This window comes from Muscardinus avellanarius, assembly GCF_963383645.1.
Source record: "Muscardinus avellanarius genome assembly, chromosome: 6".
In the NCBI taxonomy this organism is placed as follows: domain Eukaryota; kingdom Metazoa; phylum Chordata; class Mammalia; order Rodentia; family Gliridae; genus Muscardinus; species Muscardinus avellanarius.
Genome location: NC_137791.1, coordinates 115,965,482 through 115,988,190, shown reverse-complemented (window position 1 = coordinate 115,988,190; position 22,709 = coordinate 115,965,482). Strand labels below are relative to the sequence as shown.

At 35.7% G+C, this 22,709-nt stretch overlaps 1 pseudogene across 1 annotated transcript in view; it reads left to right on the top strand.

Annotated features, from left to right (window-relative positions):
- Nucleotides 1–22,709, top strand: part of LOC308264141 (ubiquitin carboxyl-terminal hydrolase 10-like) — a 124,608-nt pseudogene that overhangs the window by 72,326 nt on the left and 29,573 nt on the right. The window lies entirely within an intron of this gene.

Genomic DNA, 22,709 nt, shown 5'->3' with positions numbered 1-22,709 from the left:
GTGCAGTATTGAGTTTCTTGGAAATCCACTTACATGCCCAATTGCAGGTTATTTTCTACCTCCATTCTCTTAGTGAAATTGTCTATCCTAAAAGATTGTTTACATGATCAATGATCCTGGAGCAGCTTTAGAGACCTTTCCTAACTAGTTACTACTCATTTCTGAAGATAGGAAGGGTCAACTAGCCAGCAAAGGGGCTTTCATTGTGTAGCATTGTTTCTTAAAAGTGTCACTTTAGGCAGCGGCTGTCTCCTGGACCACTTCCCTTGCATCTATGTGAGGACATTAAATGTGAAAAAGACTACATGTATCACTTGCAGATCAAAGCAGATAAGAGGTGCCTTTCTAGTATCCAGCTAAATGGGTAATAATTTTAACTACCTATGATATAGGCATGCAATAGAAGGACCTCAGATCCATAAATTTCGGCAAAGAACAAAGTCCCCTTTCTGCCTCATTGTATTTTATAATAGCAAGAAATTAAATGCTGTGTTTCTAAGCCTCCGAAAGTATAAGGTTAATGTCTTTATAGCAACAACCTAGCATTGACTTCACTAAAACATTTCTGTGACAAAATCTCAGATATGGGAACTGGGTAGATTCATGCCATTTGTTTATTGACCCTGGTTCAGATATGATGAAAGGCAAACTTTCCACGTTGTCAGTCCTAACAAAGTTTGGGCTCACAAGTGGCCGAAGTCAGCTACTTTTCCTTTCTTCTGCTCTCAGAACAGGTACTAGCTGGATTTTTCTTTTCTTCTTGTTTTGTTTGTAGCTATGGAATCTCATATTCCATTATTTTGAGGCAAAAACTTGGGGACATAAATAATATCTTTCCAAATGATCCCCTAAAAGCAATTTTTTAAACCACTAACCCTTGTCAGAGCATCGTAGAAGTCACCATACCTCTCCTTTAGCTTCTTTTGCAAGGCTTTGACAGTAATCTCACACGTGTTTTGAAATGTTGTGTTTATTTGTTATAAGCCTCAAAATAAACTTTTATTTCAACTCTTTTATTTCTAATTCTTTTGAATTAGTCCAAATATTTTCATATTTTCTGTGTGATATTTTTTTGAAGTACCAGGAGTGGAACCCAGGGGCATTGTACCTCCAAGCTGCATCCCCAGCCCTATTTTTTTTTTTAGTATTTTTTTTATTTTTCAAACAGGGTCTCACTGAGTTGAGAAGGGCCTAGCTAAGTAGCTGAGGCTGTCGGTGAACCACAATCCTCCTGTTTCAGCCTCCTAAGTGCTGGGATTACAAATGTGTGCCACCACATCCGGCTCAACTAAAAATAATACCAATAAAATAACTTAGGACCATCATTAGAAAAATAATAGAAGAATAACTAGAAAAACAAGAAAGAAAATAAGGGGGAAAAAAAGCTACTGAAATTAACTGTAGAAAGACTTTTTTAAGTCTTGGCCAATTTTCACTTTCAAAATTATCCTAAAATGACCACCATGAATCACATTAATTGAATAGAATGGGAAAGGATGTACGTTTTTGAAACAACAAAAGAACATTTTCCTCTTCTGAGCAAATACTGTGTGCTAATAGAACAGTTGTAAAAAATTAAAAAGCTAAGCCGGGCGTAGTGGCGCATGCTTGTAATCCCCGCACTTGGGAGGCTGAGACAGGAGGATCGCGCAGGTTTGAAGCCAGCCTCAGCTACTTAGTGAAGGCTCTCAGCAACTTAGTGAGACCCTGTTTCTAAATAAAATATAAAATGGGTCTGGGAGTATAGCCTGGAAGTAAAAAGCCTCTGGGTTCCACCCCTGGTACCACCAAAAAAAAAAAAAAAAAAAAAATTAAAAAGCTGAAAAAGAAGGACAAAGAGTCGAATTGGACATAGCACAATAGTATTTAAAAGTTGATCAATTAAATTTCACAGTAAGTCATGCACTGAGTATATTCACTTCTTTACTCTGCATATGATTTCATTTTTCTTACTATTTGTAAGTTAAAGGGACTCTCCTCAATTTGTGATGCTCTGTAATTGATTTTTAAGTAGTGCAGGGTGAAGAAAGGTCGACAATTAAACAAAGAGGAAAAAAAAATGTGCATATCACGTATGAAGAGTCCCACTAGGAAGAGCTATAGGTCTTCTTAATTGTATTGAAGTTTAATCCTTGAGGCATCATCAGCTACCCTGGCAAGTCAAAACCCACCGCATTCAGTTCAAGGACATATAGCAATGAAGTACAGAATGCCAGGCTCCTGATAATCCAGGCAATGGTCTTTTCTAACCCTTTTGCATCCTCTCATTTAGTTTAGTTTCTAAATGAGGACACAGACACCTGTTCCAGCAGCAGGTGGTATTTGTTTATTATAGCTTTACCTGCTGGGTTTTAATCAGTCTGCAGCTGTAGGCGCCCGCTTAAGTAACAGTTTATAGTACTATCTTCTTACAGAGTGATATTTTCCATGAAGAAGCAAAGTTTTATATAACACTTTCATCATACACCAAACATCTTATAAGCAGCTTTGGTTCTTCCATCTTTCTTCTCCTAACATTTAAGACTTCTAATTAGTGAATCATTTCACATGCAGAGTTGAAAAGCGAATTTCTTATTCTTCTGCCTTAAGGGAGTCTCTGGGTTATGTGCTCTCATTATGAAACTCTGCTTCTCAGAAAGAGAACAACCAGCCTCTCTTGGCCCCAGCTACTTCTCATTTGTAAGATGCCCCTTCAAGAACTGTTAAGGCAACTTCCAACTTAGAAGGGAAGAAAAAAGTAAAAAGAGTCAAACAACAAAAAGGAAAAAGAAGGCATTGTGTCAATGAGAATAAGTTTTTCTACTCAAAATACATAATCACTCCTTAATATGAAACACAATAAAAATCTGAAGATTGTTTCAGTACTGAGGTTTAAATAAAGTTCTATGATAACAAAATTATAAGAAATAAATTTACTTCTTGATGGTGATAATCATTCAATTAATGCCTGCATCAAAAAAGTTAAACTATATTATTTTAAACTTCACACTTTTATCTTCAGTGTTTACTAGACATGTTTCCAAAAGTAGGACACTCAAATCTTTGAAAAAGGGATGAATGAGTATATAATGCTGCTTTCAAAAATCCAGAAGAGCTCCTACTTGCTTGATTTATGTCACTTTCTACTCAGATCCTATCTGAGATAGAATCCTTCTCACCTACAGTAATTATGCACACTATTATTTTTTTATTTCTCATCCTCCAATGTAATAAAAAATACATTTTTTCTTTTATATCTTCTTTTTTTGGCCACTCTTCCTCTCCTTTATGTAAAGTCAAACAGAGCAAGAATTAAGGAATTTTGATTGCTAAAAACTATCATCAAAGGACCCAACCTATTCGGATCATTGTAAATAACCGACATATAGATGCTGAATGTAATAATGAATTGATAAGTGAATGGGTGAGTAAATAAATCAATAAGTGAGTGGATAATTATATTTTAATTTAATTTTAATTGAATTACCATATGATGATTGGGAGAACTATCAATAATTTCAAAAGATTTTAAGTCTCAAAATGAAATGAGATACTTTTATTTACAAGGAAATGGAGTAGTTTAAATTAAATCAAACATTTTTGCATATTTTAAATAGGATAAAGAAGTATATAGTTTAACAATTATGAGGCCTTTTTTAAAATAGGTGTAGGTAAATCACAGTAATTTTAAGTCAGTGAAATTATTCTATATGATATTTTAATGGTGAATATACAGTTTTGTAAATCTAGAAAAATGTATAACACTGTACAGCACAAAGAGGGAGCATTAAGGTGATCTATAAGCTATAGAAAATAAAACTGTGTTGATAGTAGCTCATCAACTGTAATAAATGTACCACAGCAGAGTAAGACACTAAAAATAGTATAAATATGAGTGAGAAGACAGAGAGTAAATGGTAATGCTTTACACTAGGTATCTGATATTTTTAAAAAGCTAAAATTGCTCTCAGAAATAAAATCTATTAATTAGAATAAATAAAATTAGTACACAAATACAAATTTCAGAAACAAGCCACCATAATTGTTGCCATTGCATGCAAACAGCAAAGAGATCTATAAAATATCTCCATAGTTAGAAGTTACCTTGAACAGATCTTCTTCCCAAAATTGTATCCTATGTTTCCCCTTCCTCTTATTTCCATGACCTTCTATTACTTAATCAGATTTGTGATATCACAGATCAATTTATCTCATCACTGATGTATCCCAGGCTGATCTACACTCCCAGAAAAACTTGAGGTTTTGAAAGAAAATATATGACTACATGATAAAAAAAAAAAGAGGAAACCAAACTACCAAACTAATGGATACATATGTATGTTCATAGCTGCACAATTCACCATAGCCAAACTATGGAACCAGCCAAGATGTCCATCAATAGATGAATGGATTACAAAACTGTGGCATATGTACACAATAGAATTTTACTCAGCCATTGAAAAAAAACTCAATTACATCATTTTCAGGGAAATGGATGGAACTGGAGGACATTATGCTAAGTGAGATTAGTCAGTCACAAAAAAGAAGAAATCGGATGCTTTCCCTAATAGGTGAAAGCTAAGAAGAAATGCGTAACAGAAGGAACTCTAGATGAAGAAGGAGACCCTATAGAGGAGCAAATAAGGCGACCTAACTGAGTGGGTAGGAGAGGAGAAGAGGGAAACTCTCTAAAGCACATGATGTACTTAAACATATCTAAGTCAATCACTAAGCCAAGCATGGGAAGGAGGGATGGGGAGAGAATGGGGTGGGGATTATGTAAGGGATAATTGGGTGATGTGTGCACATATTATATACACAAGTCTTTTATCCCATTGAGATGTATGACTACAATTCACCAATAAAAATGAAAGTAAAAATATGAGAAGAAAGAATTTCGAGTGCTTTTACAACAAATAAGTGTTGTGTAAGAAGAAGATAAATATGTTTCCCTGATTTGAATATTATACAATATATTCATATATCAAAATATCACATGATATCTTATAAATTTTAAGTGTCATTTTTATAAAACTTATCAAATTAATAAAAAGAAAAAAGGGAATAGAAATATATTCAAAATTAAAGCAGTAGATTATCCTCAAAACTAATTATTTTTTCATGATAGTATCATTGTTTTATAGTCAAGAGCCTAAGCTCTACTAAATTAAAATATACCCTGTACCACTTACAAGTTCCTTAATTAGTTTCTCTGTGCACTATTTTTCTCATTTCTAAGACAGGTATAAAAAGGGTCTTAATTCACAAGTAGTTTGAAAAGTTAAATGAGTTAACATGTATAAAGCGCCTAGAGTGGTGTAAGTGAAAAGAAAATGCAATTAAGAAACAGTCTCATAGATGCAAATCCCACCAGTAATTTATTTGGGCTTGTCTTTGTGACCTAAGAATACTGACAAAAAAACATGCATGCTTCTTTTCAAATTTTCTTGGTTTCATCTTTTACTAGTGCAGTTTCACTTTATGTGAGGATGCTTTTTTTTCTGCACAATAAGACCATGGTACAGTTTACTAAATAGTTTGTGTCTGACAGCCATATCTTCCTCCTGGTATTGAGATTACAGAACTATTCTGATTATTTAACCCACAAAAGTGAGGCAAATATATCTGATATCCAGATCAAGGAGTTAACAATAATGTAAAAAGACTATAAATATATATCATATATACGTGTGTGTGTGTGTGTGTGCTTTGTAATTTTACTTCAAAGTGATACAAACGTACATTCACAAAAAAACTTGCTGTTTTTCCCGCAAGATTCCATCTCATTCTCCCTGCTTTACATACATGTTAGTGAAATTTATGATACCCTCATATGTAGACATGGCATTATTTGAACTGTTTCCTGCATCAGGTTTTCTTTTTTTCCTCCCCACTGGCCTCTCCCAACCCATTTTCACTATTGTACCCTTCTCTCTCCTCATTTATCTAGAGTCTCTTTGTTTCCTACTTTCTTTCTAGCTTCTACAAAGGAGAGAAAATATAGAACCCTTCACTGAGACTGGCTGTTCCTATTTAGCTCAATATTCTCTGATATGGACTTATGGACTTACTTCACTTTATCCCTTTAAGCTTTATTTTCTTCCCTCTAAAGGAAATAGCTTGAATTATATGGTATATAATAAAAGTTAATTTCAGAGGTAGAAATGATCCTTTCCATTGCATAGATGAGATGAAGTTCAGATGGTTGTTACATAAAGAGGAAGTAGACATAAACTTAGAGGTTGGAGTCAACAGTGTCACATGAGTCTTCTTGGCCATACATATATTTTATCAACATTTTTAAGCTTCAATCTTTTCTTAGATTACAGTCTGTATTAAAATATTTTTGGAGAAAATTGTAACAAAGCCGATCAAAAAAAAGTGAATGAAAATATTTCATTCTCATTCACAGTATTGAGTGGAAAAAAATCTTTGATGATGACTGCAGTGAGTATTAGTCTCGAAGCAAGGTGATTACACTATATATAGGGATATATAACATTTAAGACTAACTTTATCACTTTTATACAATTGTGAATTTTCAAGAATTTTTACAAATGCCTTTTTTTCTTTTTTTCAAGCTATATTCCATGAACTTTTTCCTGTAAAAAGCCAAATAGTCACAATTCTGGGATTTATAGTCATATTGTCTCTGTTGAAATTGAATGAGCTACCACTAGAGCAAGAAAGCAGCAAGAGACAGTATGTAAGTGAGTGGGCAGGGACTTTAGCTCAACTTTACTTATAAAAATAGGGCGGAGGTGGTGGAGAATGCTTGTAATCCCCGTGCTTGGGAGGCGGAGACAGGAGGATCACACTGGTTTGAAGCCAGCCACACTGGCTTAAGGGACCCTGTTTCCAAATAAAAATATAAAAATAGGTCTAGGAGTGTAGACCGGAGGTAGAAGGGCTTCCAGGAACCCCAGTACCACCAAAAAAAAAAAAAAAAAAAAAAAAGGCATAGGCTAGATTTAGCTTAGAGACTGGTATTTGCCAATATCTAGTGTCTGGCTGAAATATATTAATGAAGAAGGAATTAAATTTGCTTTAGTATGATAATGTCTTTAAATGTCACAAATATCTGTTGTCATAATATGTGTTAAGAAAAAAGAGTTTAAATATATCAAGCAGTTTATTGACATTTATATTTTACTCTCACTGCAGCTTTCTGAAGTCAAGATTATTTACATGTGAGGAAATGTCAGGGAGGCTAGGTTATGTGAGCAAAGCTACCTGACTACATGGCAGAGTGAGGATTTGAAAATAAAGTCTTTCTACCGACTCATACTTCTTGCCATGAATGAATCACTATGATGATACTTTTCCATAGCATTCAGAAAAATGAAGTTGGGCATTATATGTGTGTTTATTTTAAACTCAATTTTCTACCCAAGGTTTTCCTTAATTATACTACAAAGATGCTTGTGTTGATGTTCAGTATTTGATAAGGGAAACTGTTCTCTCAATTAGGAAAGCTAAAGGATTAAAGCTAATTAGTCAAGACTCCCACGCCATAATATTATTGACTATAGGAACTGAAACTCTGGAGCAAGACTGGCTTCCTGGTTAGTCTTTCGTTGCTGTTGACAGATTAAATGAGCTCCACAAACAGCTCCATATGAGTTAATAATTTAGAACCTTGGGTTTATTTTAACATTCTGTTGGTTTGAGCTGTTTCTGCTTTCCTTCCTTGTTTTTGCCATTATTCATTTTCCAGAGACAGAGTAAAACACATTTCTTTGTTCTCCCCTCATTACATAACAGAAGGAAAAAAAAAGACATAGAAATAGAAATCATACTATTTTAGACTTTTATCTTTGGATTTTATAACCAAGTAAGGAGAGTGCAAGGTACAAAAGAAAAGGATCTTAATTGTTCTTTTACTACTTAGCAAAATGAAGCATTATAACCCATGTTGTCAAAGACAAGGCCATTTTTAGTCATCTTTCTCTCTCACTGTTGTGCTTTCTCCTGGGAGAACAAAGTCCTCACACAGTTCCTTACATAGTTTCCTTTGTCAAGGCAAAAGAAGATTATTAAGAACTTATCTGACCAGGGACCCTCTTATTTGGGCCATCTGTCTCTTTGTGCTTTCTTCAGGGAATACAAAAAAGAACTTTTTTCCCCTTTTTTTCCTCTCATTTAGTGTTTTATGAGATTGTGTGTTAAGCCATATTTTAAGAATTTGAACAGGCAGAGACCCTGCCACTTTGAGCATTTTTTTCCTTTCCTTTTGTGCTTGTCATTTCAGTTGGAGAAATCACACATATTTTCCCCCTCTAATATTACTGAGGAAAAGGCTATCTTAAGATTGCTGCTCTCAAGGCCAATTTTGCTCTCCCATTATTGTTCTTCCTTCAAGGATGTGATCTCAGAATTGATATACACAGAAGCCTAACCTGCCAGGTGGACACTCACAGAAAATTAAATGGCACTCACCCATTTCCCAAACGGCCAATTGAAGTTATGCAGAGGTGAGGTGCTGTGCCTCCTCAAAAACAAATAGGAGGAGAAAAAAACAAAAGGGATCCACAAAGAGTTTCTTAACCGAATATAGAAAAATCCTACTAGCTTTTCAGTGTCCTTATGATTGTTTTAAGTTTTCTCTTTTGGATATAAGAAACAGAGCTAAAGAGAATACTTGGGACTATTAGTTCATTAAAATAAAAATAGATTGACTAAATGTTACCGACTGGCTCAGTCCTGTGGGGGCAAGTCCACTCGCGACCGGGAGCCTCAGACTTGCTGTCCCCAGCACCAGCCTCACACCTCAGCAGTCTCCGATTGCTTCCTTGGAAGCCCCAGAAACAGCCTTGCCTCATGGCAGGCTCCAATCCCGGCCTCCCTGGCCCCAGCACCAGCCTTACCCCTCAGTGGGCTCCTATCCCAGCCTCAGAGGCCCCAGCCCCAGCCTGGCTTCATGGCAAGCTCCAATCCTGCCCTCGCTAGCTCCTGCACTGGCCGTGACTTAATGCAGGGCCCTCTCCTGGCCTCGCTGGCGCCAGCACAGGTCTCAGCATGGCAGGCTCCTATCTGGGCCTCAAAGGCCCCGGCACCAGTCTTGCTGTGCATGGGTTCCCATCTCCGTCACTATGAGCAGGTCATTTACAGATGTTCCCTTTTTTCCTTCCTTCCTTTTTTTTTGGAGGGGGTGGTACTGGGGTTCCTGAAAACACCCTTCTACCTCCTGACTACACTCCCAGACCTATTTTTTATTTATTTTTATTTGGAAATAGGGTCTCTTAAGCCAGAGAGGTTGGATTTGAACCTGCACAATCCTCCTGTCTCCACCTCCCAAGTGCGGGGATTACAAGAGTGTGCCACTACTTCTGGCATTCTTCCATTTTTTTTTTTTTTTTTTAATATGAGAAAGCAGTACATGTCTTTTGCAAAAGCTGGGGCCCCAAATACCTAGTGTCGGTGATTTTGTCTTCCCTCCAAAGGCAGAGGTTCACTTCAGAGAGCAGGCTCTGCTCTCTGCTGCTCCATGTGCACCCTGGTCTCCTGGTCTGTGCAGAGGAGCATGGTGGCCATGAGGGCTGATGTATCCCAGAACAAGCAGAGTGGCAGCCCATCCTGACTATGCGGGGCTCCCTCTGATATCCCCCAAACCCTTTTACCACTTAGAATGTTGTCCAGAATTTCCGAGCTTGTGTGGCAGGAGCAGTCTACTTTTGGGGAGATTTCCTCAAACGGTCAAGGTGGATTGGGCTGGATCTGTCTGCCCCTCCAACTACTGGTCAATACCACTGTCGCTGCTGCCACTGCCATCTCAGTTCTCTCCTGAACACCTTTCCCCCACAGTATGATTCCCAGAACTCCCGAGCATGTGTGCAGTAGCAGTCTACCTTTGAGGACATTTCTTTAAAATTTTAAGGTGGGTTGGACTGGCTCTCTGCCTCTACCAAATACTGACCACAGCTGCTACTGCCACAGCCATCTTGGTTCTCTTTGGAGCACCTTATTCACAGACCATGTTGTCTCAAATTCCCGAGCATGTGCGGTGGTAGCATTCTACCTTTGGGGCGATTTCTTCAAAAGATCAAAGTGGATTAAATCAGATCTCTGCCTCTCCCGAATACCGGCCACTGCCATTGCTGCTGCCTCCACCATCTCAATTCTCTCCTAAACATTTTTCCCACACAGCATGGTTGTCCAGAATTCCAGCGTATGTGCAGCAGTAGCAAACTACCTTTGGAGCAATTTATTCCAAATATTAAGGTGGATTGGGTAAAATCTCTGCCTCTCCCAAATACTGGCCACCACGGCCACTGCCGTTGCCGCTGCCAATTGGATCGGATCTCTGCCTCTCCCAAATACTGGCCTCCGTCGCCCCTGCCACTGCCGCCTTCCTCCTGGTTCTCTGCTGAGCTCCTTCCTTACATGGTATGAAGTCCAGAATTCTTAAGCATGCACAGTGGAAGCAATCTGCCTTTGGGGCAATTTTTTCAAAATATCACAGTGGATTGGGTCAGATCTCTGCCTCTCCCAATTACTGGCCTCTGCTGCCCCTGCCGCTGCCCCCTTTCTCCTGGTTCTCCACTGAGCTCCTTCCTTACATGGTATGAAGTCCAGAATTCTTAAGCATGTGAAGCAGAAGCAAATCCCCCCTTCCCAGAGATTTTTTTTTTCCCAAAAGTTCAAGGTGGATAGTTTAGGATTTGTCTGCATCTCCTGAATCCTGGCTGCTACCGCCTCCATCTTGGCCCCTCTCCAACATTTTTAATAAGAGAACACAGTATGTGTATTTTAAAGAGTTTGTGAGATTGAGCACTCAGCAGCAATGAATTTTATCTTCCCTACATGAGTGGAGGCCACAGCCTCACTACTTAGAGCAGGATCTGTTGTTCCGAGCACATCCCAGCCCCCAATGCAGCATAGAGGAGTGTGGCAGCCAGGTGCACTTAGTTCCCTGGGACAAATAGCTGGGCTTACCGCCCAGTTCTGCTGGGCTCCCTCCACCATGCCTGGATCATTTTTCTTACAGGTATGTTGTTGAGTCCCCAGCATGTGCGGCTGAAGCGGTCTTTAATCTCTTTAGGATGTTCTTCCAAAAATCACTTTTCTTATGTGGTGGGCACCTCCTTGTCATCTTGCTTCTAATTCACCATTGTCCACTCTTTCTCCTATAATCTAGGTAGGAAGTCATGGCTGAAAATGTCTCCTTAACTTGTCCCGCTCAGATATTAAACCAAAATCTGATGTCCAGGGCTGCTCTGAGGAATGCATGTCCTTTTTGGCAGCCATGGTTGCGACCACGGCTGCCACCAACTTCCTGGAATCCTCCAAAAACAATTTTTTAATGTTAAGAAAATGCCTTTAGAATTTGGAGCTAGGCTTAGTGGTTGACATCTAGTATTATAGCAATTTATCCAAAATTAAAAATGATAATCTCACATAACAGTTTCATTTGTCTGATACCAAGCATTTGATGATTTAAAGATAGCATTTCAATATTCCTTTTTGCTTTCTTTCTTACTAGAGCATATTTTTTTCTGTTTTTTTAGGTGAAACTATCATATATTTATATATTTATTTTTCAGAAAAAAATCTATCCTAATATGGAATATGAATTCTAGATACCCAAAACGATCTTGAAAAAGAACAAAGCTAGCAGATATATATTTTCTGATTTCAAACCATATAAAGCTACCATAATTGAAACAGTGTAGTACTGTTCTAAAGGCAGATATATAGACCATTGGAGTTAAATACAAGCCTAGAGCTAAATTCTTCCCTATATTGTCAAGTTATTTTTGACAAGGTTTCCACGAACATTTGGTGGTGGAAATGATAATCTTTGAACTGAATATTGTTGAAAAATAATAATTACATGGAAAAGAATAAAATTGGACCTTTACCTAATCCCATATACAAGTATTAACTCAAAATAGATAAAAGACCTAAATATAAATCTTAAGACTATAAACTTTTAGGAGAAAATCTGGGTCATAAAAACCTCACAACATTGAAATTGGCAGTGATTTCTTGGATATGATTTCAATGGCACAGGCAACAGAAGAATATACAAACTCCCTAAAAAATAAAAGAAAATATTGTATATCCAAAGACAGTGTAAACAGAGTTAAAAGTTACTAATAGAATTGGATAAAATATTTCCAAATGCTATATCTGAAGGTATATTAATATTCCAACTAGAAATCCTAAAAATTAACAACAATAAAGCCAAGCATGGGAAGGAGGGATGGGGAGAGAATGGGGTGGGGATCGGGTGGGGGCTGACTGGGCGATGTGTGCATGTATGTCTACAAAAGTTTGTATCCCACTATGATGTATGAATACAGTGCACCAATAAAATAAAATTAAAAAAAAAAAAAGAATTTGGAGCTAAAAATGAAGAAAATTAGTGAGGCAGAAAAGGAGTTGACACTGTTGATCATGCTTCAGGGTGATACTTTAGCACATGAAAAGATCTGGTGGAAGAAAAAGCATAGATTTTTCTTTCATACATGGACTTATGGAGAAGCACTTGGTATCTCTGGGGCCTGAAATCAAGAAGCTGTTTGAGGAAAAACCACCAGCATGATAAACAGACATTTTGCAAGTTTTTAATGGTTCCTGTAAACCACACTGAACTATTTGAAGTTTATATTGAAAGCATTGGAAATACTAAACAGATCATGCCATTAACAGTAGTATCTCTTTGTGTATCCAAAATTTCATACCAAGGTTTTCTTTGAGACCCACCAAATATATTCATTTGGATATTCAATGAACAATTCACAGCTCTATTTTTCCGATTTTTTATGTTAACTAATTTATCCAAATAAAAATATTTGACTGAACTCTTGTATATGATAATACAGTGACACAAAAATTGATGATTCATCACAGTTAAGTCATGTTTTTAGTATAACTAGAGAGAAAAGAATAATATTTTCTTGCTTTTCAGAGTGCTGGATTGATCCTGATTGCTGTCCTTCTGAAATTGTTACTACTTATCTATCTGTTTAAAGGCTATGCTTTTTTATATGTTTACAGGCTATGCCTGTATACTCAATTCTCTTTTGAATCAATAACATCAATTTCCACTGTTAGCCAACAACAGTGCTTAAATATTACCTCATGTAAGAAGCTTTCTTGGACTTCCCAAATTGGAATTGGCTTATACTACTTCTTCATTATGGTTATATTAAAATGTATGCTTGTTGCTATCATAACACTCCTCTAATACTTTTGTAATTAATTTTAATTAAACTTTCCTATCACTAACCTGACCACTCTGTTTAAACCATGATATAACTTCCCTGTAGCCAAGCACTATTTCATGTTTACTTCTATATTCTTGGTTCTCTTTTAACTGAGTAAAATGAAGAATGTATTCATTAAAAGTTCAGCAAAAGATTGGATAAATGAAAATTATGTGAAAACCTGAGACTCAGCCAATATATATTTTAGGAATTAGCAAGAATTTATAAATTTCAACTCTATAGAACATTCTTTGAGTGCAGAAGATAAACTGAAGATCATTATTGGGATCTTGTATATTCTTTCTCTTGTGAAAATATGCAATGACTGACAAGCCAAATGGAACTTGCTTTCTGCCCATGGAAGCTCTGATTCCAAATGTATAAATTTTTATAGTACAATAAGGCTTTTTCTAACTGGTTAAGTGCAAGTACTTTTTCTAACTGGTTAAGTTTTATTATTTAAGATTATTTAAGAAATTGTATACAACACTTGCAATTCATAAAATGGAAGGCTGCTTTCTGTATCAGTCCGATAAACTTGGTTAATTTAAATCTGTCCCCAAGTTAAAGTCTATTGTTGGTGTGCTATTGGATAAAGAAGGAAAATATGCTGATATTAGAGAAGAAAGGACCCTGCCTTGGGTGACACCTGTAACAAGAATTATTGTACAACATGATACTCTATAAGATGTCTAGTCAAACTGCCCCTAATTATGTCCTTTGGCATTATTATTAGAAATTTATTTCTTCCAAGTAAAATGAAACATACATGAAACACTTTAGGTCCAAGATCCCCAATCAAGGCTAGATATATTAAAAAATTTCTAAAAGAGATTTTTGTTTTGAAAGAAAGCTATGAATTAGCCTAACTCTTTCTAAGTTAGGAGACAAATGTGTAGGACCTGAGGAAGATTTGATCAATCATTTGGAAAGGCCCTATTTTTTTGTTGTTGTTCTTGATGACATTTTGCCTGCCATACACAATGGAAACACTAAGAAGAAGCTTTTCTACTATATTTTTAAAATTACCATCAGTATTAAAACATTTTAGCTCAATTACCACTTCCCTTTGCCACCTGAGCTCAGTCAGCAGTCAGCATAAAAAAGTGATAATGGAAAGATAACATCTAACCAGGCCACAATAACCTTCAAAAGAATAAGACATGCACAAAATGCATGTTATTTTTCTAACCTTGACTTTCATGTCTTGTTATACTTGGCTTAAATATAGCAGATATTGTTAATAACCATAGCAGAAGAGAAAGTAGTAACAAATAAAATAATAACACTAAAAAAAGATTTCTTATTGTGTTGATAGCTCTGGGGTTTAATATTTAATTAGTTTTTCTCTCTTTCTATGAGTTATTATGAGAAATGACCTACCTTCTTTGGACACTCAAATGAAGCTCATTGAATTTGAAAAATGAAGTGATTAAAGAAAAGAGTATTTGAAACGATTATAAAAGCAAACCTAGAATGTTTCAAGTTGTTTGGAATTGTAGGAAACAATGGGATCCATATAGAAAAAAGCTAAGAGATCAAGCCTGTAGCTCTTAGATCAGGATACCTACTTTATGAAAATTATTGAAAAGGATCTTGTAAAACTAGTTCAAAGTAGGGGTTCTTAGTTCTACTTTAAAGATCTATGAATGGAAGTCTAGAGTTCAATCTTAGGCAAGTTCAATTAACTTGCCTAAGATCTTATCTTCTAAGTGGAGCATTGGGGTTGGAAGGATTAGGGTCTTTGTTATGGTTTGAATATAAAATGCCCCTTTAATAGCTCAGGTATGATGTTCACAAGTGATGTAACTGAATCATGAAGGTCATAATATCCTCAGTGTATATATAATTCTCACCAATTTAATGAAATTACTGGGTGGTAATTTAAATAGTTAGAATGTGACTGAAGGGTGTGGGTCACTTGAGGTGTTGCCTTGGGGATAAAGATACATCAATGAACCCCCTTCATAAGATGTCTATTCTATCCATATTCTGTAATATAAAAGCAGAGTCCTTGCTAGGCATGGTGGTGCATATATGTAATCCCCGCACTTGGGAGGCAGAGACAGGAGGATCACGCTGGTTAGAAGCCAGCCTCTCTGGCTTAAGAGACTCTGTTTCCAAATAAAAATATAAAAAAAAAACAGGTCTGGGAGTGTAGCCTGGAGGTAGAAGGGTTTCCAGAAACCCCAGTACCACAAAAAAAAAAAAAAAAAAAAAAAAAATCAGAGTCCTTAAACTCTTTCTTTGCTTTCTGTCCCAGGTCTTGAGCTCCACAGATTTTACCTGGCCCAACATGGGCTGAACCCCTGAAATCTCTAAAACTATGACAAAATATCAATTTCATTCTTCACATATCTAAATAAAAAGTATACATTTTATATGGCAAAAGAAAGAATAAGAACATCCAAAGAAATTATCAGCAATAAAAGTAATTTAGAAGCCATCGCAATTCAAATTATACTACACAGCTATGGTAATAAAAACAGCATGGAATTGTCATGAATATAAACACATATACCATTGTAGCAGAATAGAAGATAAAGAAACAACTTATAGTCAATTGATTTTTGACAAAGGTGCCAAATACATATACTGGAGAAAACATAGCCTTTTTTTAAACAAATGATGTTGGAAAACTGGCTATCCATTTGTAGAAAAATAAAATATCTCACCCTATAAAAGAGTCAAATCCAGCTGGATCAAGGACATTAAAATAAGACCAGAGACTTTAAAATTACCAGTGGAAGAAATAGGTTCAACAATCAGGCACGGGCAGAAGCATCCTCAGACTACCAAAGCTCAAGAAATTAAAACAAAAATTAATAAATGAGGTGGCATTAAACCAAAATGTTTCTGCTCATCAAAGAAAACCGTCAGTAGTCTAAAGAGAGAATCTAAAGAATGAGAGATATTTTCCAGCTATTCCTCTGATAGAAGACTAATATCTAGATTAGACAAAAGACTGAGCACTAAAAAAAAAGCTAATAACTCAATCAAGAAAATGGGCCATTAAACTAAACAATTCACAACAGGAGAAATACAAATTGCTAATACATATATAAAAATGTCAACATCATTATCAATCAGGGAGAAGCAAACCAAAACTACACTGAAATTCCATTCAATCCCAATCAGAATGTCTAATCAAAAAGTGAAACAACAATAAATGATGAGGAGGATGTGGAGAAATATGAAGTATTTTGCACTGTTTGGATTGCAAATTAGAGCAAATGCTATGGGGACCAGTGTGGAGATTTCTCAGAAAACTGGGAATGGATCTATCATTTGACTCAGCTATAGCATTCCTGGGTGTTTTTCCAAATGGACTGGAATCAGGATTTTTGTGTGTGTGTGTGTGTATGATACTGGGGGTGGAACCCAGAGGCTTTCTACCTCCAGGCTATGCTCCCAGATGTATTTTATAGTTTATTTCGAAACAGGGTCTCACTAAGTTGCTGAGAGCCTCACTAAGTAGCTGAGGCTGGCTTCGAACCTGTGCGATCATCCTGTCTCAGCCTCCCAAGTGCGGGGATTACAAGCATGTGCCACCATGCCCGGCCTTGAAATCAGGATATTTTAATAATGCATGCCTATTCATACTTATAGGTACACATTTTACAATATTTAATTGTGGAACCAACACAGATATCCATCAAAAAATGAAGTGATCACAAAATTATGGGATACACAATGGGATTCTATTCAGCAGCAAAGAAGAGCAATTTTTTTTTTTTTTTTTTTTTTTTTTTTTTGTGGTACTGGGGTTCCTGGAAGCCCTTGAACCTCCGGGCTACACTCCCAGACCTATTTTATATTTTTATTTGGAAACAGGGTCTCCTAAACCAGCGCGGCTGGCTTCGAACCTACGCAATCCTCCTGTCTCTGCCTCCCAAGCGCGGGGATTACAAGTGTGCGCCACCACGCCCAGCTGAGCAAATTTTTATTATTTGCAGGAATATGGATTAGACCTGGAGAATGTTAAGTGAGATCAGCCAGTCTCAGAAAATTGAAGGGTCATATGTTTTCCCCAGTATGCAGAAGCTCAGAGTGTGATTGGGATACTAGAGGGACTTGAGATAAAGGAGGAGACACTCCAGCGGATCAAGGGAGGTGGTCTAGGGGAAGGAGGGGAGGGAGATGTAGACTTAATGAAGGATTCCCTTCCACTGATATTGTGTACATATGTGAGAATACCAATGTTCATTTCAATATCCTGTATGGGAAAGGAAGGAGTGGAGAAAAACACAGGAGAAAGTCTGCAATGTGCTGTGTGCACATATATCACTACCGCTGTGAACTACATTATGATGTGAGACTATAATGCACCAATAAAATTAGAGAAAAAAAATTTACCCTAAGTTGTTTTAGTCAGGTGGGTTTTAAAATTTTTTCTTCTTTCTAGAATTTTTTAAGTTATTGGTACATTGTAATTATACATCTTAATGAAGTACAAGATGGTAGAGGCATTCATGTAATCAGCACTTACTTAGCCCGTCCCCAAGTCCTACCCCATTCCCTCCTTCCTCCCTAATTCTCATGTTCTGCTTAGTGATTTTTCATTGATATGTTTGTGAATGTACATCATGCCTAAAGGGCATTTTCATCTTCTCTATTTTATTCCCCTCAGCTTGCCTTCTTTACTTATCTAAAGTTTCTTCTTCTTTGTCTGGATTTCTTCCAATGCCTCAGTTTCTCCCTAGCTTCCTCATATTAGGAAAAATATCTAACTTTTTTTTTTATCAACAGTGAGAATGTTGACTGAAAACAACTTCTATAGTAATAACTCCAATGTCAGGTTTTGAAAATACAAAAGAGAAAAGATTCGGAAATGGAGAAGAAATTTTAAACCTTCAGTTAACAAGGGAGCATCCTGGGATGTTTTATGTAGTTTAGTAAGATAAGATAACTTATTAAATATTAAGTAATAAAAATATCTTTAAATTTGATTAATGAATTCTGAATTAATGTAGTAAACAAAGCTTCTATATTTTTTATTGTAGTCTTCACCATGAATGCTATATCTCTGAAACAAAAATATAGTGTTCTTCCATATACTTGATGACAACACATTTTTAAGGAGATTTTTATGAGATTACTTTGTGTTTTGAATATACACTGGAAAGAACTTATGTTGTGCTTTGGAGCTGAAATATACTACGAAGGCTCTTGTGTTGAAGGCTTAGTCCCGAGTGCAGCAGTTTTCAGATGTGGGGCTCTTGGAAAGTGATTGGGTTATGAGGACTCAGACTTCCTCAGTAGATTAATGTAAAGATGCATTTATGATTAAAGAAAATATGAGGAGGTGGTGAAAACTATAGGAGGCAACACATACCTGAAGGAAGTGGATCCATGGGGACTATATCTTGTTTCTGGCCCTTTCAGCATTCTGTTTTCTCCACAGATACTATGAAGTGGATAACTTTGCTTCACCATGTCCTTCTGCCATGATGTACTGTTTCAACTCAGACCCAGAAACAATGGAATGCGTCTACCATTAATTAAAACCAGGAGCTGAAACAGACATTTTTATCTAAAAAGTATGTTTCTTGCGTATTTTGTCACAGTAACAGAAAGCTGCCTGATAACTCAGTAAAGAATTACACACACATGAAAATATTTGCTATTTTTGCTAAATGAGGACAATTTTCTTTAGTTTTAGAAATCTAGAAACCACATAATCCTAGATATCAAGTCTGGTAATAATTAGAAATTAATAAAGATATGGAAAAATTTATATTATCAAGGAGCTGCTTCTGAACTTGACCATTTCTTTAAATATCATACCTTAAAAGAGGTGTGGGCTCAATGCTGTCTTTAGGGCAGTCACCATCTAATTAAATACTTTGAGATTAAAAGAAGCAAAGCATAACCAAATCACACAAGAAGCGCTTCCAAATTCTGTATTCTGTTACCTATGTAGTGCCAAATTCTTTATGTATTAACTCCTTTAATTTATAGCAGCTGTATAAGGAAGGTACTTGCATTGTCTTTATTTCAAATAAGGAAAAAATTTGCTCAATGTTTTATAACATTGAGTTTTATATTCAAGTATGTTTCTATCATGTTATATTCAAGCATCAAGTTTTATATTCATATATGTTTCTATCATGTTAGACTTCAACAAGATATATGGTTACAATGTACCAATAAAAGTATATTTAAAAAAAAAATGCTCCATGCCTGGCATCTTGGTGCAAATTTGTAATCCCAGCATTTGGAGGCTGAGACTAGGATCGTGGTTTGAGGACAGCCTCCACAACTTAGTGAGACCCTGTTTCAAATTTTAAACAAGAATATAAAAATAAGGCAGAGGGTGTGGCTCGGAGATCGAATGCCCCTGGGTTCCATCCCCAGACCGGCAACAACAAAAACAAAAAAAGCTCCAAAAACCCTCCAGCTGTATCAGTGTTGTTATTGGTGACAAAAATCTGTCCCATGCCCCTTAATCTAATTAATTATTAGGAAAGGTCTCTTGATTGTGAATGAGGTAGTTAAAATAACACTAATAACTGTACAACCTTGAGAAAGTCAAGGTCCCTTTCTGGGGTTCCATTTCTGATCAGCTAATTGAAGAGACAAGAATTCAGTCTCAAATACATCTATCAAACATTTACTATAGACACAGTTTTAAGATAACTCCTTATTCCTTATTATAAAACAGTATAGTCTTATTATTTATTTTATTGTAGATGTAACCGGGGCATAGAAAGGCAAGTGGTTTTGCTGCATGACAAGTGGTAGGGGAAAACTGGGTTTTAAACTCATGCTTTCCAATAATCACACCTACTTTGTGGGAATGGTGGTACAGGTTTTACTTAGACAAGAAGCTAATGACTCCTTTAGCTGCATGCTTCTCCTATATCCAAGGTATTAAGAGCACCACCTTAATGCTATGACAGACTTCATGTAACTTTTCCTAACTGCTTCATGCTTTCACTGCATTTTAGATGAGGAAAAATCTGGCTCACAGTTGCATAGAAAATTAGGAAGAAATTTTGCCTTGCTTCATACATTTTGACAATTCCAGTTGGTAGAAATAATATTAGGAATAATGATATTCTTGGCCTTGATTTTTAAACTACCTGTTTCCTTCCTGTAACTTTCCCAAAGAGAAATACAGAAAATCCTAGAGAAACACTTTGCTGTTATAATATCAAGCTTGTCTAATTTTCCTTTGACCTCTTTGAGTCAGTTTTCTTCTCTGGGAATCTGACCAACAGTGTTCATTTCAATATTTTTGATCTGTTCCAAGCATGGGAAAGGAGCCAGATATTCAAGTTTATTATTTTAGCTCTTTTAAGCTGCTTCTAATACCAAGACAGAGACAATTATGTTTCCAAACAGAGACTATAGCGCTACTATATAATAACTACATAATTATCAAGGACAGTCAGAGAGCTGAGGGCTCCAGATTCATTCCCAGCTTATCATGGAGTCATTATCATGGAGCTTTGGAGATCAGACAGTCTAATATTCTCATTTTATATCAGCAGCAAAAGAAAAAAATGTGAGACAATATGGGGAGAAAAAACAAGGAAGGAGAAAGAAAAAAGAGAGAAGGTATAAAAGCAAGAAAAAAGTAGTAAAAATGAGATTGTCATAACTATTTCTCAGAATATATTAGACTCTATATTATCAGAGTTTATGACTTCATGATTAAGACAAAATAATTTGTGGATAAAAAGCAAGAGTTTATGTGCAATAGGCAACTTCCATGTACATAGTTTATGGGGCTTTTTAAATGGCTTTATACTATGCTCTTCATCATTAGTTTTTATAAATGTTATATAATGATGAGTGAAAAATCTCAAACTTCAGTGAGTTTTCTTGATTTTCTCCCTAGTGTTGTTTTCATTACAATATCCAAACCTTTCTCCATGACATGCACAACTGTGAGGTATTACACAGCACTGAGGCACAGAAATGGTCATGAGATCACTGGACCACACCAATTATCAAGATTGGATAGGAATAGGAGGTGGTGGTGCAGATTTTTTTTAAAGCTAAATGCATTCATAACTTAGTGTAAACAAAAATAAGGGCAGTTCTCTGTCAGTTTTATACACCAAACCAGATTGGACAATTTGATTGTTAACTTATTTTTAGGTTTATGTTAGGGTTAGAGTTTGACTCAGACTTTTTAGTTCAGATAAATCAGAGTATAAATTTTTATTTGTGCAAATATCTGGATGGACTTCATTTTTTCAGAGTGTCAGCAATGCTCACGACAACCACGTGAACCTGATTATTAGTGCCTAATTAAAAATTATGCTCTGAAAATTAGAATGAGTTCTTGGTAGACTTAATAAATGGCAGACTTTGATTTGAATTCAAGAATTATATATCTAGAATATTTTTTTATTGTACAGAGTCAACTTGAACAAGTTGATGGTTTGGAATTTCCCAGCCTACAGTAGAATATTCATTTATGATGCACCTGAGTCCTTCACCAAGATAGACCACATTTTATTGTGGAGACATTTAGCCTTAACTTAAATCTCATTAATAAATATCTCTTTATTAAGACTTATATGATTATATATATATATATATATATATATATATTCATGTCCAGTACTGACACTTTTTCATACATTGAGATATTTTTTGTACTGATTATAGATTGAGTGATTTTGGTCCATGATTCTGAAAACATATTTCGAATAGCATGACTAGAAAATTCTCAATAGTAATGCATATAATAAAAATGTCATGATTTAGTAGAAAAAGCAGGAAATGAATCATTTCCAAAACAGATTCCAGTTTCATAAATACATGTGATTTTCTAGCTTTCAGTAGATCTCTTAAGTTTTCTTTAATGGAATCACCTTCTTTATAATGCTATCTATTGATCACATTATAGGATCAAAGTATACAATAAAATTTAATTCATTTGATGATAATGGCATGAATTTAATATATAGTCATGCACTGAAAAGAAATATTTTGTGCAGTAGGCTACATATACAACAGTTATTCTATGAGATTATATTATTTGGTGAATAATGGCCATCTTCATTGGTGTGAAGTACACTTTATGATCCTCACAAAATGATAGAATTGCTAAGTATGCATTTCTCAGTAAACATCTTTGTCATTACATGAAAAGTAATCACGGACTGCACTAGCAATCGTCACAGCAGCAATGTTTCTTCTATCTATGAGAGCATAACTTATTCAATATATAAGAAAGGACTGACTTCTGAATTATAGTGCCAATATAACCATTTATCCAATGAATGAAGTCAAGTAATCAGACTAAACATCCTAATTATGTTTCATCATATCTGAAATAAAAATAAAACATAACTATTTTGGAAAGAGAGTGGTAAAGTCCTCAGATTAATTATTTTATTCAATGAACAGAAAATCCCAGCAAAACTTTAAATCTGAAAGAACAGGTTTACTAAATGCTGATAGTCTATCCTTTCCTTTAAATTTTAAGAAAATATTTATTGAGCAACTATTATTTGACAACCATGATTTAAAACACTGATCATATAAAATAAAAACACT